The sequence below is a fragment of the Crocodylus siamensis genome, chromosome 1 (assembly GCF_052110815.1).
Source record: "Crocodylus siamensis isolate JL-2025a chromosome 1, ASM5211081v1, whole genome shotgun sequence".
NCBI classification, from domain to species: Eukaryota; Metazoa; Chordata; order Crocodylia; family Crocodylidae; genus Crocodylus; species Crocodylus siamensis.
In genome coordinates this window covers 422,344,425-422,361,616 of record NC_143395.1, presented here as the reverse complement: position 1 = coordinate 422,361,616, position 17,192 = coordinate 422,344,425, and the positions used below count along the sequence as shown (strand labels likewise).

Sequence of the window (17,192 nt, the reverse complement as noted above, 5' to 3'; positions counted from 1 at the left end):
GCAGGCCTTTTCATAGCCCAGACCCCATTAATACAGGAACTGTTTTTCAGACACATCCCTATCTGTCTGTGTCTGCATAGCATCCCCACAGATGTGCCAGTAACAGCTGGACCAAAAAATAAATACCAGGAAAGAAACTGTGATTTTACAAGTCTAAACAAAGTGAAGTCAGTCGCATACGATCAGCCCCAGTTGACATCTCTAACAGAGTTTGCAGATAATCCCTTTAAGGAGTTGAAATCCCCTTAAAACTGAGGGATTGTTGAAAATGCCCTGCAGCACCTAGAAGGAAGATAGGCTTGAATGTATGGATTGGTGGTACAACTGGAAGGGGGGGGAGGGAAGAAGGGAACAACTGGGTTGTGGTCAGCCCCACTTCAGCCAGTATTGCCCCATGCATCAAAGCAGCCCCAGTAGCAGACCTGCCTTGCAATGCCTCTGTTCTGGATTTTAGACCCAAAGCCACTTTTGGGTGGAACCCAGTTTTAGTCTGCATACCATAGGCTACAAATGCATGCATTTTCTCCAGCAGACACTTCAGAGCAGATGTACGAGCATCTTCCTGTCTTTTGCCCCCAGTATCCTAAACTTCTTTATCTTTCATATGACTGACTTGAAGCAACAGTTATAAGTCCAGTTTAAGGCTAGTTAAACACTCGAATGCTCTTAAGGAAAAGGACTGTATCTCTGCAATGTCACGTTTGGATAGAGGGCACAGTGTTGTTATGTGGTCCATAGTTTGATCATGATTGCCACAGTCACATTTGCAGACCTCTTAATATGTTGTTTGTGCATCAAATGACCACAGCGGGATGAGGGTTGTTGCCTTTATCAGGTGGGTCTCCAAGACAGCTACATACAGAAAGAACTACACAACAGGCATCTCCCCACCTGCAACCAACAAACCCCTGCCTGCGTATGAAACCTTATTAAACACACGCACCCTGAAATGACCTTGTTGGGGCTTGGGAAGATGGTAAGCAGGGGCAATTTACAGAGCCGGGGAACATGGTGGGAGAATGCTCTGCTGCTGATCAGCTGCGGGCACCGTGATGAGCAATCTATTCCCTGTCAATGCATCCCTGGCATCTGCTTTAGAGATGTCAGAAAACACCATCCTCATTCTTGTATTTAATAGCTCTCAGTAGATCTATCCTATATGCATTTCTCCAGGCCCTTTTTGTACCTGGTTATACTCGTCCTTGTCAACCTCCTATGGCAATGAAGTCCATGACTTAACTCTGTTGGGTAAAAAAGGACTTCTTTGTGCTAAAGCGGCCACCGACTAATTTCAGTGGATGCAATCCCTTCCCCTCCCCCCCACCCCACCCTTCTCATATTCTGCTACTTGTACCTTGTTTTCACATCAGAAAGTAAAGGGTGAGCCATTTTGCCCCAACTATAATTAGCCTGATTTTTGTGTAATACCCATCACTTTCCTCCAGCCTTTCCTCCCTTAAATAGCTTAAAGACACTATCCCAGATCTGCTTGGTATTTACCCCATAAACAATAGGGTTGAACATGGGGAGCAAGAGCATGTAAAAGTTTGCCAAAATGATGTGAATATGTGGTGAAATACATGATGTGAACATAGATTCATAGATTCATAGATGCTAGGGTTGGAAGGGACCTCAATAGATCATCGAGTCCGACCCCCTGCATAAGCAGGAAAGAGTGCTGGGCCTACATTACGCCAGCTAGATACACATCCAACCTTCTCTTGAATACCCCCAGGGTAGGGGAGAGCACCACCTCCCTTGGGAGCCCGTTCCAGACCTTGGCCACTCGAACTGTGAAGAAGTTCCTCCTAATATCTAATCTAAATCTGCTCTCTTCTAGTTGTGGGCATTATTTCTTGTAACCCCCGGGGGCGCCTTGGTGAATAAATACTCACCAATTCCCTTCTGTGCCCCCCTGACGAACTTATAGGCAGCCACCAGGTCGCCTCTCAACCTTCTCTTGCGGAGGCTGAAAAGGTCGAGTTTCTCTAATCTCTCCTCGTAGGGCTTGGCCTGCAGGCCCTTAACCATACGAGTGGCCCTTCTCTGGACCCTCTCCAGGTTATCCGCATCCTTCTTGAAGTGCGGCGCCCAGAATTGCACGCAGTACTCCAGCTGCGGTCTGACCAGCGCCCGATAGAGGGGAAGTATCACCTCCTTGGACCTATTTGTCATGCATCTGCTGATGCACGATAAAGTGCCATTGGCTTTTCTGATGGTTTCGTCACACTGCCGACTCATGTTCATCTTGGAGTCTACTAGGACTCCAAGATCCCTTTCCACTTCCGTGCCACCCAGCAGGTCATTTCCTAGGCTGTAGGTGTGCTGGACATTTTTCCTCCCTAGATGCAGCACTTTGCATTTCTCCTTGTTGAACTGCATTCTGTTGTTTTCTGCCCACTTGTCTAACCTGTCCAGGTCTCCTTGCAGCTGCTCCCTGCCCTCCGGCGTGTCCACTTCGCCCCATAGCTTAGTGTCATCTGCAAACTTGGACAGAGTACATTTCACCCCCTCGTCCAAGTCGCTGATGAAGACATTAAAGAGTATCGGTCCAAGCACCGAGCCCTGCGGGACCCCACTGCCCACACTCTTCCAGGTCGAAACCGACCCATCCACCACAACTCTCTGGGTGCGACCCTCCAGCCAATTCTCCACCCACCGGACTGTGCAGTCATCCAAGTCACAGCCCCGTAACTTGTTCACCAGTATGGGGTGGGATACCGTGTCAAAGGCCTTCCTGAAGTCCAAGTATACGACATCCACCCCTCCTCCTGCGTCGAGGCGTTTTGTGACCTGGTCATAAAAAGAGACTAGATTGGTCAGGCACGATCTACCTGCCACGAACCCGTGCTGGTTTCCCCTCAGCATAATTTGTCCTGCCGGGCTCTCACAAATGTGAGCCTTGATGATTTTCTCAAAGATTTTGCCAAGGATGGAGGTGAGACTGACTGGCCTATAGTTACCCGGGTCCTCCTTCCTCCCCTTCTTGAAAATGGGAACCACATTGGCCCTTTTCCAGTCCTCCGGGACTTGACCCGTGCGCCACGAGTGTTCAAATATTCCCGCCAGTGGCTCTGCAATGATGTCGGCCAGTGCCTTCAGTACCCTCGGATGGAGCTCATCCGGGCCTGCCGACTTAAAGGCATCCAGTTCCTCCAAGTGACCCTGCACCACCTCAGGGTCCACGCATGGCAGTCTGGTGCCTTGCTGCTGCCTCCCTACACTCCCAGGGAGAGACTTGTCGTGCCTCTCGCTTAGGAGCACTGAGGCGAAGAACTCGTTGAGGAGTTCAGCCTTGTCCCCTCTGTCCGTCACCAATTGTTTCTGCCCATTTAGCAGGGGTCCAATTCCTCCCTGGGCCTTCCTTTTACTCCCTATATATCTAAAAAACAATTTCTTATTGTCTTTTACTTGGGTTGCCATCCTCAGCTCCATGGTAGCTTTGGCCTGTCTAACTGCCTCCCTACAAGCATGAGCAGAAGAGGTATATTCCTCTTTGGTGATCTCTCCCTGTTTCCACTTTTTATGTGCTCCCCTTTTGGCCCTTAGTCTGCCCAGGATTTCTCTGGTCAGCCAGGGAAGCCTCCTGGCCCCTTTCCCTCTTTTACCTCGCACGGGGATCGTCTCGCTTTGTGCTCGAAGGATAGCTTCCTTAAGGCACAGCCACTCTTCTTGGGCTCCCATCATTTCAAAACTACTGCTCTGCAGTGCATCCTTCACTAATTGCCTGAGTTCGCTGAAATCGGCTTTCCTAAAGTCCAGCACGTTCACCCTACTAGTTACCTTACCCACTCGATGCCTTATGTTGAATTGTACTTTTAGGTGATCGCTGGCCCCCAGATGGCTACCGATCTGTAGGTCCCCTACTATGTCATCCCCCGTTGCCAATACCAGATCCAGTAAGGCATTCCCCCTAGTGGGACCATGTACCTCCTGCGTCAGGTGGAGGTCCTGTACACAGGTTAGAAACCTGCGTGAGCGGTGGGACTTTGCTGTCTGTGTCTCCCAGCAGATGTCCGGGTAGTTTAGGTCCCCCATGACCACCGCCTCTTTAGCTTTTATGGTCTCTGAGAGTTGCCTCAGGAGCCCCAAATCTATTTCTTCCCCTTGATGTGGGGGTCTGTAGCAGACCCCTACCACCAATTCCTTTTCTCCTTGCCCCCCATGTAGCCTAACCCACAGTCCTTCTACTTCCTCATCCTTTGATTCAGTCTTGATGAGGGTTGATGTATATTGCTCCTTAACATAGAGCGCAACCCCTCCCCCCCTTTTCCCCACTCTGTCCTTTCTGTACAATCTATAGCCCTCAATATGTACCGCCCAGTCGTGGGATGGATCCCACCAGGTTTCCGTCAGCCCCACTAAGTCGTAGTCGTTTAGTGCAACCAGGAGCGCTAGTTCATCCTGCTTGTTCCCCATGCTCCTAGCATTAGTATATAGGCACTTGAGCCCTGTGACTGGTGCTTTTGCTACCCCCTCGCTCCAAGTCCTAAAGGGCTTTTTGTCTCTAACCTTCCCGTTCCTTACCTGTGCCGTATTGCTGTCCACCCCCTGTCTTTCACGTTCCCAAAGCTCTCTTTCTTCAGGCTGGGCTGTCCTTGTGGGTGCCACCTGGTTTGGTGGTCCACAGCCTCCCCCACCCTCATCTTCCCCTCCCCCCGACGAGCCTAGTTTACACCCCTAAAATGGTGTGTGAAGAACGAGAAGAAAGCTGGTGTGTAGGAGATGGTAATAGTAGAAATACAGGCTGTGCAGGTGCTAAAGGCCTTCCTACGAGCTTCTTTGCAAGAGAGACTCAGCACAGCCCTGAAGATCATAATGTAGGAGGCTGAGATGCAGAGTATGTCAAAGCCCCCAATTAACATGGTAACCATGAGGCCATAGATGGCATCAACCCTGATGCTGCCACAAGCCAGCTTCACCACAGCCACATGGTCACAGTATGTGTGAGAGATGACATTGGTGTGGCAGTACAGCAGCCTTTTGGCCAAGTAGGGGATGGGCATGATCAGGATGACCCCCCTGAGGAAAGTGATCAGCCCCATGGCAGTGATGACTGGGTTGGTCAAGATGGTGACTTACCTCAGGGGGTAGCAGATGACAACATAGTGGTCCAAGGCCATGAGCATGAGCACACCAGACTCCATCCCTGTGAATATGTGAATGAAGAACATCTAGACCAGGCAGGCATCAAAGTCAATTGCTTTCAGCTTGAACCAGAAGATGCACATCACCTTGGGCATTGTGCATGTGCCTACTGCAATGTCAGTGAGGGAGAGCATGGAAAGGAAGTAGTACATGGGCCTGTGCAAGGCCTCTTCAATCCAGATGAGGTAGAGGAGGCCACAGTTTCCCACCAGGGCAATGAGGTACATGGAGAAGAATGGGATTGAGATCCAAATATGATCTGCTTCCCGGCCAGGGATCTCATTCAGGATGAAGATAGAGGTGGTGAGGTGAGTGCCACTGAAACCTGTCAAGACAGTTGTGTGACGATCATGTTACCCACTATCCCACTTTCAGCGGGTTTTGATCTCTGGGGAGGAAGAGAACATACTGACAGCAGCAACAGCAAATATTTCCATAGATCCTTCTAAGTAGGCATCCCAAAACCCAAGGGACATAGTACACTGTGTGCATGGATGGCATGTATACCTGGGTTAGAGAGTTTCCTTTAAAACCCAATAGTTTAAGACCCTCAATACTTTCACACTTTTGGCTGATATTTTCCCCACTGTCTCTTTGTGAAAACAAGATTTTCTGTGGAAAATATTTGAGTGACAAGTGTATTTATGTGCTTCTTTGAGGGAAATGATGTAAAAACATGGGTACACGGTGGTTCTTTTTTAGTCTTTTGATTCTTGTTTTTTCCTAAAGACTGAATCACAGCACAAAAAGGTAAAGGGCCTGCAGGCAACCTGTGTTTGCTATTGCCACACCTTTTGCAGGATTTCCACAGAATAACACTGTTATATGATATTAGACTTTTGTTCAGCTTAGTCAAGCTTTGATAAGATAAGGCCACACAATGCTGTGTAAACAGCAGAGTGGGCGGTAAAAATGGGAATTAAGACGTGTTATATGACTGCAATCGTTACAGATTTATGTCAGTGATGTCTGTATCAAAAAACTATCGACTCTGGCTATTTAAAAAAACAAAACACTGCTGTATTCTGGCCACATGCCTATTCTACAAGTTGTTGGCTTTTTTTCTTTAAATCATGCTTGGACATCATTGCAGCCCGTAAGGGCAGGTTGGTGGTAGGTAAATCTCTCAGGATATTATTCTTCAGCAATGGCTTGGCTATTCCAGTTAATATCTTTACCACTCATTTCTGCTTTGCTCCACAGATGTTAGGAAGAGCCAGGGCAAAACAATCATAGTAGGTAGGGTCGGAAGGGACCTGAGAAGATCATCAAGTCCAACACCCTGCCGTGGACAGGAATGAATGCTGGGGTCAAATGACCCTGGATAGGCAATTACCTAGCCTCCTGTTGAAGACCCCCAACATAGGAGAAAGCACTACTTCCCTTGGAAGTTGGTTCCAGATCCTAGCCGCCCTGACAGTGGAGTAGCGCCTCCTGATATGTAGCCTGAACCTACTGTCAGTCAACTTATGGCTGTTATTCCTCGTTACTCCGGGAGGTGCTCAGGGGAACAGGGACTCTCCCATTCCCCGAAGATCCCCCTGGTAAGTTTATAGATGGCCACCAGGTCCCCTCTCAGCCTTCTCTTGTGGATGCTGAACAGGTTCAGGACCTGTCGCCTCTCCTCGTAGGGCCTGCCCTGCTGCCCCTGATCATGTGAGTGGCCTCCTCTGGACCCTCTCCATGCTGTCGACATCCCTCCTGAAGCGCGGCGCCCAGAACTGGATGCAGTACTCCAGCTGTGGCCTGTCCAGTGTTGCATAGAGGGGGAGGATCACCTCCTTCGACCTGCTCGAGATGCATCTGTGGATGCAGGACAAGGTGCGGGTGGCCTTCCTGACTGCATCTGCACAGTGCTGGCCCATGTTCATTTTGACATCAGTGATGACTCCAAGATCCTTTTCTGCCTCTGCCCTGATGAGAAGGGAGTTCCCCAGCCTGTAGGTATGGTGCTGGTTCTTTTTCCCGAAGTGCAGTACCCTGCACTTGTCAATATTGAATCCCATTCTGTTCTCATCCACCCTTGTAACCTGTCCAGATCTAGTTGTAGCCTGTCCCTTCCTTCTAGCCTGCCCACGTCCCCCCACATCTTAGTGTCATCAGCAAATTTGAACAGGTGCTTTTTACCCCCTTGTCCAAGTCACTGATGAAGATGTTCAACAGTGGGAGCCGGAGGACTGAGCTCTGGGGGACCCCACTGCCCACATCCCTCCAGCTCAAAAATGACCCATCCATCACTACTCTCTGGGTGTGGCCCTCCAGCCAATTTGCAACCCATCTGACTTTGTAGGTATTGATACCACAGTCACCTATTTTTTTAATGACAATGGGGTGAATCAGGGTGCCTTTTTAATACACTATGGGCATATCTATACATGTGCACATTAACTGCACAGTAATTTAAGTTACAGTACAGTAAGCAAAAGTTACAGTGCATTACAGGTGCATGTCTACACATGCATGCCTATAATGCGCATTATCTATGGTGACTTATGCCAATTTGGGCATAAATTCGACTTTAACTTTAGTCCCAAATCAGACCTCATACAGCGTTACTGCACTTTAATGGCTTCATGTGTGACATTGGCCTAAAAACAGCTTACTGAGCAATAAATGCATGTGCAGATGCACCCTATCAATCCTCTTCAGAGGACAAGGCCCTTTTGCAACTCTGATGCCTGGTACTTTCCAAATAAAACTTTCACTGTATCGAGCATGCACTGAGACCGTCAGAGGCATTTCTAACTTCAGATTATAAGCCCTGCCATTGGGACTGTGTTCTGAGCTGAAGAAAATCTCCTGCCCGCACTTTCTTGATGGTCTCCAGGCTCCTGCAGTTCTCATGCACTAATAAGGCCCTAAGCACGTGAGTTGCCCTTAGCAAGTGTTTTGTTTTTTTTTGCTTTAAGACAAAGATGAATTCGGCACCCTTCAGCTCAAAAGCCCTAAGCCCTTCACACAGCCAGCTCCGTGGGCACCTTATTTTTCATCATTTGCAAGCAGAGGTCAGTGTCTTGAGCTGGGATGAGGTACCTCTCGCCCTGCATTGCAGAGTTTCCTCTGCAAACAGGGCTCCCAAGAGAGGCTTGCAAAGAAATGTCTGGCTGGGTCCCAGCAGGCAGGGAGCCTGGCTCATTTTCTCTTCGCCAACATCCAAGCTAAAAAGGGCCTAGTTACTAGTCTGGCAGGATGCCCGCACTTGATGTATATCTTAATATTTCAGCAAAGGCTGCACTGAATTCCAAAGGAGATGGAAAAAGCACCAAGTGCCCTGTGGGCTTTCTCCCAGCCACATATCAAACACCTGCTAATAAGGAAGGGTGATTAAGGTTTTTTTTTAAAGGAGAGTCCTCAAAAAATGTTTTATAGGAGCCAGTGTTCAGCAAACTTAATGCAGGGAGCAGAACTACCTCTCACCCTCCCCTGGATGCCAGGGGAACTAGCTGAGTTCTCCAGCACAAAGTCTCTGTAGCTCCTCTAACTGCAACTACAGGGGATCATCACTTCAGAACAGAGTTTGTCCATGGCAAGAGGCTTAACATTTCCCATGGGCACAGCAGGGCTCTAGTTTTATACCTCATCAAAGACTTATTTGCTTTCAACCTGCACTGAAAGGTGCCTCACAGGCTTTCAGACTTGGGCACCTTTTGGCTGCTCTTATCCAACCTGCACATAAACATATCAGGAAGGAACAGCGACCACAAGTAATCTCTCCACTGAGGAGGGGAGGCATAGGAAGGCTGAATATCTAACAACACGGTTCTTTGGGCAAATGTAATATCTTTTATTAGATCAATTCAATTGTTGAAAAAATTGTTCTTTGCCAACTTTCCTGTACAAACTCCCTTCTTCAGGCAAAAGAGAGTTATATCTCACAAGATACTTCTCTTACTTTTGGCTTGTGCTTTGGGACAGGTAGCAATACTCTTAGATTCCTTTTGCCCATCTCTGTCTGTGATCCTAATCTCCCTGTTTACCAATTTCTCCCTCTAGAAAATGGAAAATGGGGATGAATGCTGCCCACCACCTCCCAAGTTGCTGTGGACACCAATTTATTAATGTCTGTCAAAACTTTGAGGCATGTTGTAGAAGGCATCGGTAAAAAGTGGGGATTATTAATGAAGACCAGGATGCCATTAGCCTTCTTGGCACCAAGGGCACACTGTTGGCTCCTATTCAACTTCTTGCCCCCTGTTACCCCCAGGTCCTTTTCTGCAGAGCTGCTGCTTCTCAGTGTAACATAAACTGCCTTCAGCAACAGTCCTTTTCCACTAAAGATTTCATCATGTGAATTTCTCATAACTTCACAGCAGAGTTATAGGAGCAGAAAGCAGAGTATGGGTGCCTGGGGGAAACAGCTAAACCATAGCCCGATTCCTGCACTTGGGAGCACAGTGTCATGGGAGCTGCAACCTAGCAGATTTATGCCCCGCAATCTCTCTTGCTGGTCTGGGTCCCTGACTAAACCCCATCTCCCATAATCATGCAATTTTTCCCCTCTGCCTGAGTGACAAGGGCACCTGAAGAGTCAGGGTGAAAGCCATGAAGTCTGTTACTAACCCTACTGGGCCACAGCCTGCTGCTAAATGGGTTGCCTCCCCCTTAAAGGATTCCCATGGCCCCCTCACCACCCAAGTCTGAGCAGTGATGCAAGAGTCCCAGCACTGCACTTCCTGCCTCTCATTATCATGTGGGTTGAGGCCACTACCTTCTTTTAGGCAGAAGTTGCTCCCTTTGGCCACCTCACTGCTGAGGAAGAGGAGAGGGACTTACTCAGACCAGGAGCTGGGCACAGCTCAGGGTTGAGGAAGGGGCATCAGGATAGCCCAGGGCTGTCACTGCACAGAGAACAGGGGTAGGGAGGGATGTGGAGCGAGATGACTGAACCTGTCGTGTCTCAAAATGCAACTGGAAACACAAGACGATTGATTTGCTTGAGAGACCCCCCAACTTTCCTGGTCCTGGCACCTTTGGAGGTCCTAAGTGACCAAGGCCTTTCTCAAGATCTCTTGGTATGGGAGATGTAGATGCCAGGGACCTCACACACAAATCAAATGATTTACCAAGCAATCCCCTTGCTGTAACACAGCTGCATCCAACCTATGAAATAATCCCCACTTTCTATCGCTGCCTTCCTCCCAACGTGCCTCAAAGGTTTGACAGACATGAATGAATTAGTTTCCATGACACCTTGGGAGGAAGTGGGCAGCATTCATCCCCATTTTCCATTTTCCAGAGGGAGAAATTGGGATAAAGGGAGATTCATATTGCAGACAGAGATGGGAAAAAGGAATAAGGGTATTGCTACCTTTCCCAAAGCACAAGCCAAAAGTTAGAGAAGTATCTTATGAGATATAAGTCCCCTTTGCCTGAAGCAGGGTGTTTGTACACAAAGGTTTGCAAAGAACATTTTTTCCAACTATTGAGTTGGTCAAATAAAAGATTTACCTAAAGGACCTTGTCATTAGATGTTTAGCCTTCCTACTTTTAGCTACACCTCTCTTCCTCAGCCTCACTCCTGTAGTCTTCAGCTGCTGGTTGCAATGCCCTGATATCACTAGAAACACGGTGCAGGTGTGGGCCATTGAGTAGCACAGGAAACTAAATTGGTCAGACATTTTACCATGCACCCAAAGGGCCAAGAAGAAGTTAAAAACTTCTGCATGCTCTTTATCTGCAAATATTTTTAAGGTAACACAAATTTCCTTGCTACACTCAGGTGTCTCTCACTCCAAACTGAAAATCTCAGTGGACTCAAAGGGACACAAGCAAACATGACTGCTGAGATAAAGAGCCCAGAGGGACTTTACATGAAGGCCTTATAAATGATCCCCACATTTTACAGGCACAGGCCATACCTTTACACCAACTGCACAACCTACAATGAGCAGAGAACTCAGATTAGCCGGCCCTTTGGTAAGTGAGCTTATTTTGGGAATGTGCTGAACCTTCTTTTTGTCCCCTATGTATTTAAAAAAGGACTTCTTATTGTCCTTAATCCGGGAAGCTAGTTCCAATTCCATCTCTGCCTTGTCCTTCCTGACTGCCCCCCTACATCCCCGAGCAACTGCAGTATAGTCATCCCTGGTGATGTCCCCTTCTTTCCATTGGGTGTACACCCCCCCTTTTTGCTAGGAGATGTTCCCAGATGCTTTTGGTGAGCCACAGGGGCTTTTGTGCCCTTCTGCTCCCTTTGATCCGTGTTGGGATTACCTCCCTTTGGGCTTGGAGGATCGTCTCCTTAAGGAGTGTCCACTCTTCTTGGACACCTGGCTCCCCTCCCCCCGGGACCTCAGCACTTCTCCAACTATCCTCCTTAACTCGTTGAAGTTTGCCATCCTAAAATCTAGGGCTGCTGCCTTACTGCATGCCTTTGCCACCTTGTGCTGGATGGTGAATTCCAGCAGGCGATGATCGCTGTCGCCCAGGTGGTCGAGCACCCGCAGCCCCCTCACCAGGTTGTCTCCCGTGGCCAGCACTAGGTCCAACAAGACATCTTCCCTGGTGGGGCTGTGCACCTCCTGGGTTAGATGGAGGTCCTGCATATTGGCTAAGAACCTATGTGAGTGGACAGATCTGGCTGACTGCTCTTCCCAGCAGATGTCCGGGAAGTTCAGGTCCCCCATGACTACCACATCCTTAGACTTCACTGCCTCCGTGAGTTGACCTAAGAATTCCTGGTCAAACTCTTCCCCGTGGTTGGGAGGTCTGTAGTAGACCCCCACCGTTAAGTCTCTTTCCCTTTGACTGCCTTGAATTCTAACCCAAAACACTTCAGAGTGCCCTTCCTCTGACTCTGTGTTAATTGACGAGGATGTGTATTCCTCCCTAATGTAGAGTGCCATGCCCCCACCTCTCCTTCCTATCCTGTCCCTCCTCTACAGCCTATACCCCTTGACATTCGCCGCCCAGTCATGCATTGGGTCCCACCACGTTTCAGTGATTCCCACTATGTTGGTTGGTATCAGCTAGCAGAAGGGTGAGTTCCTCCTGCTTGTTTCCCATACTACGAGTGTTTATGTAGAGGCATTTGAGGCCTCCTGTGGATGTGTGTACTGGCCCCCTAATCACAGCATTGCCCTGGCCCCTGTCACTTACATGTGTATGTGTTTCACTCGTCGGTCTAGGCAGGGCTGTACTTGTGTGTTTTGCTTGGTCTGGCAGTCCGATGCTTCCTCCACCCTCATCTTCCCCTTCCCCCAACGAGCCTAGTTTAAAGCCCGCCGGAGGAGGTCCACCAACCTAGAAGAAAACACACGCTTACCTTTAGGGGAAAGGTGGAGCCCATCCCATCCAAGCATCTTGTCCTTGTTGAACAGCATCCTGTTCAGATCCGCCCACTTCTCCAACCTATCCAGGTCTGCCTGGATGCGGTCCCTGCTTACTGGTGTATTCACTTTACCCCACAGCTTGGTGTCATCAATGAACTTGAACAGGGTGCTCGCCACACCTTTGTCCAGGTTGCTAATGAAGACATTGAACAGCACTGGCCCAAGGACCGAGCCCTGGGGGATTCCGCTGCCCACACCCTCCCAGGTCGACATCGACCCGTCCACCACCACTCTCTGGGTGAGGCCCTGGAGCCAGTTTGCCACCCATGTGACTGTACATTCATCAATGCCACAGTCCCTCAGCTTGCCCACCAGAATTGGGTGGGACACTGTCGAAGCCTTCTGGAAGTCCAAGAAGATGACATCAACTTCCTCCTTCCCATCTAAGCTCTTTGTTACCTGGTCATAGAAAGAGACAAGGTTAGTCAGGCAGGATCAGCCTGGCAAAAACCCATGTTGGTTACCCCTCAACATCACTTCCCCTGCAGGGGTCTCACAAATGTGGCCCTTGATAATTTTTTCAAAACCTTCCCCAGGATAGAAGTGAGGCTGACTGGCCTGTAGTTGCCAGGTTCTTCCTTCCTCCCCTTCTTGAAAATATGGGCCACATTGGCCCTTTTCCAGCCCTCAGGGACTTGGGCCGAGCACCAGGAGTCCTCAAACAGCTGAGCCAATGGCTCCGCAATGACACCAGCCAGTACCCCCAGCACCCGCGGATGAAGGTCATCTGGGCCCGCTGACTTGGACACATCTAAGCCCTCCAGGTAATCCTGAACTAGGTCTGAACTAACAGTCGGGGGACTCGTATCCTTCCCGGGCCTCTCTACACTGTCACCCAAGAGCACCACGTTGTCAGCGGACAGGGACACGGAGGCAAAGAACTTGTTGAAGAGTTCTGCCTTCTCTCACGCGTCCATCATCAACTGCCCTGCCCTGCCTCATAGGGGTCCGATGTTACCCTGAGACTTCTTCTTGCTACCTATATACTTGAAAAAGGACTTTTTGTTATCCTTAATCCCAGAAGCTAATCTAAGCTCCAGTGCTGCTTTAGCCTTCCTTACCAAATCCCTACAAGCTCGGGTCAGGGAGGTGTACTCCTCCTTTTTCCCTGCCCTCTGCTTCCACTGCCAGTACACTTTTTTCTTTGCCCTCAGGCCAGCCTGGATATCTGCACTCAGCCATGAAGGTTTCTTGGGCCCTTTTCCTGCCTTCCTGTGCAGAGGAATTGCATCCTGCTGTGCCCCAAGGATAGCCTCCTTGAGGACGGACCACCTTTCCTGGACCCCCAGACTAGCTACCCCCTGGGCTCCGAGTGCCTCCCTGACTACTGCCCTGAGCACAGCGAAGTTGGCTTTCCTAAAGTCAAGCATTTGCGCTGTGCTAGTTACCCTCCCCACCTTCCTCTGAATAGCAAACTGGATCATTTCATGATCACTCTCCCCTAGCCTCCCTGGTACTAGCACCTCCCCCACCAGGTTGTCCCCAGAAGCTAACACCAGATCCAGTATGGCGTTCTCCCTAGCGGGGATGAGTACCTCCTGCATGAGGTGTAGGTCCTGTACGCACGTCAGGAACCTTCGTGAGTGGGTAGACCTGGCCAGCTGCTCCTCCCAATTGATGTCAGGGTAATTCATATCCCCCATGACCACAACATCACTTACACACACAGCCTCCCCCAGCTGCCTGGAAAATTCCAGATCCAGCTCTTCTTCCTGATGTGGTGGCCTGTAGTAAACCCCTACCAACATATCCCTCTCCCCCAGCCCTCCTTGAAGTTTGACCCAGAGGGTCTCAGTTAAGTCTTCCTCTGGTCCCATTTGGAAGGTAGACCTGGTATACTGTTCCCTAACATAGATCACAACCCCCCCACCTTTTTCCCCCTTCCTATCTCTTCTAAACAACCTATAGCCCTCTATGTCTACTGCCCAGTCAAATATTTCATCCCACCATGTCTCCAGTAGGACAACCAGGTCGATTTTACTACTTGCAAGCAGGAGAGCAAGCTCCTCCTGCTTGTTCCCCATGCTTCTTGCATTAGTGAAGACACGCCTTAATCCCCCCGTGGGAGCCCTGGCCATCCCCTCTTCCTGAGAGACAACTGGTCCCTTGATATATACCTGAGCTCTTACCTGGGCAGTTCGTACATCTGGTTGAGTTTTCTCTTGCTCCTGTGGATCCCCATCCCCCAAACAACTTAGTTCAAATCCCACTGGAGGAGGTCAAGTAGCCTGTAAGAAAACGAACTCTTAGCTTTGGGGGAGAGATGAAGACCATCACACCCCAGGACACCCTCTGTTCTGAAGTGCGGGGCATGGTCCAGGAAGCCAAATCTGGTGTGATGATACCAACACAGGAGGCACCAGTTCACCTCACGGATGCAGGTTCTCTGCCACTGACAGGCTCCACTAACCAGGAGGAGGGACAAAAAGACCACCTGGGCCACCAACTCTCTAAGCTTGGCCCCCAGAGCCCTGTAGTCATCCATAATCTGATCCGAACTACTTTTTCTTTGCCAGTTTTAGATACAAATGCCCTTCTTCAGGCAGAGGGATTACCTGTGCTCAGTGTTCCTTCCTGATATGTTTATGTGCAGGTTGGATAAGAGCAGCCAAAAGGTGCCCAAGTCTGAAAGCCTGTGAGGCACCTTTCAGTGCAGGTTGAAAGCAAATAAGTCTTTGATGAGGTATAAAACTAGAGCCCTGCTGTGCCCATGGGAAATGTTAAGCCTCTTGCCATGGACAAACTTTGTTCTGAAGTGATGATCCCCTGCAGTTGCAGTTAGAGGAGCTACAGATACTTTGTGCTGGAGAACTCAGCTAGTTCCCCTGGCATCCAGGGGAGGGTGAGAGGTAGTTCTGCTCCCCGCATTAAGTTTGCTGAACACTGGCTCCTATAAAACATTTTTTGAGGACTCTCCTTTAAAAAAAAACCTTAATCACCCTTCCTTATTAGCAGGTGTTTGATATGTGGCTGGGAGAAAGCCCACAGGGCACTTGGTGCTTTTTCCATCTCCTTTGGAATTCAGTGCAGCCTTTGCTGAAATATTAAGATATACATCAAGTGCGGGCATCCTGCCAGACTAGTAACTAGGCCCTTTTTAGCTTGGATGTGGGGGAAGAGGAAATGAGCCAGGCTCCCTGCCTGCTGGGACCCAGCCAGACATTTCTTTGCAAGCCTCTCTTGGGAGCCCTGTTTGCAGAGGAAACTCTGCAATGCAGGGCGAGAGGTACCTCATCCCAGCTCAAGGCACTGACCTCCTTACCTGTTCCTTTTTCTGAAATAACTGCCTTCCGTTCTTGCCTAAGCCGTTCTTCTAAAGACCCTGCCTGTTTATACACTTCTCTCTTATTTACCAAGTTGAGTAAGATAATGAAAAGCATTTTGGGGAATGCCCAGGGCAGTCCTTTAAAAATCTCCCTCACTTGCTGCAGGCAGAGAGGTTTAGTCTCCCAGACCTCCAAACAACTCCCATGCTTTTATCATGTAATGGTTGTCAAGCTAGTTGCATGAATGTATAACGTGTCTATCAACATGGGTGGAAATTGAAGAGGATCACTGCCTCTCATTCCCCCTGTGGCTCTGCTTGCAAATGATGAAAAATAAGGTGCCCACGGAGCTGGCTGTGTGAAGGGCTTAGGGCTTCTGAGCTGAAGGGTGCCAAGTTCATCTTTGCTGTAAAGCAAAACAAAAAAAACCAAAACCTGTTGTTAAGGGCAACTCACGTGATAAGGGCCTTATTAAGACATGAGAACTGCAGGAGCCCAGAGACCGTTAAGAAAGTGTGGGCAGGAGATTTTCTTCAACTCACGACATAATCCCAATGGCAGGATTTATGATCCGATGTTAAGAGAGCCTCTGAGGGGCTTAGCACATTCTTGATTCAATGAAGGTTTTATTTGGAAAGTACCAGGCATCACAGAGTTGCAAAAGGGCCTTCTTCTCTAGAAGAGTGTTAATAGGGTGCATTTACACATGTATTTACTGCACAATAAGTGTTTTTTACACTGACATCTATACATTAAGGCGAATTATTCAGCACTGGTCTGCTCCTGCAGGGAGCAAACCAGGAAAGCCAAGGCTGCAACGGAACTCCAACTAGCTTCAAGCATCAGGGACAATAAAAAGTCCTTTTTCAGGTATGTGGGGAGCTGGAGGAAAAGCAAGGGCAACATTGGACCCCTGCTGAACCAGATGGGGCAATTGACAAGTGATGCCCAGGAAAAAGCCAACCTATTAAATGGGTATTTTGCGTCGGTCTTTCATCAGTCCCATGGGACGCCCATGCCCGCTACGGGACAGGGAGGTCTGGGTGAGGGAGATTCCCTGCTCTCCATAAATGACGACCTCATGAAGGAACATCTTGAAAAGCTGGATACCTTCAAGTCAGCCGGCCCTGACAATCTCAAGGGGCTGGCGAGCATCATAGCTCAACCTCTGGCACGGTTCTTTGAAAACTCCTGGCACTCTGGTGTAATGCCCAAAGACTGGAAGAAGGCCAATGTGGTGCCGATCTTCAAGAAATGGAGGAAAGTGGATCTGGCTAACTATAGGCCCATCAGCCTGACTTCTATCCCAGGCAAGATCTTAGAAATTTTTATTAAAGAGGCCGATGCCAACATCCTAAGGGATAGCCAGCATGGGTTTGTTGCAGGTAGGTCTTGTTTGACCAATCTCATCTCCTTCTATGACTAGGTGACCTGTCACCTGGACTAG

At 49.1% G+C, this 17,192-nt stretch overlaps 1 pseudogene; it reads right to left on the bottom strand.

Moving 5' to 3' along the window:
• Positions 1-1,431: 1,431 nt before the first annotated feature.
• LOC149875613 (olfactory receptor 52N4-like) lies at positions 1,432-5,474 on the bottom strand (annotated as a pseudogene).
• Between the last annotated feature and the right edge of the window lie 11,718 nt (positions 5,475-17,192).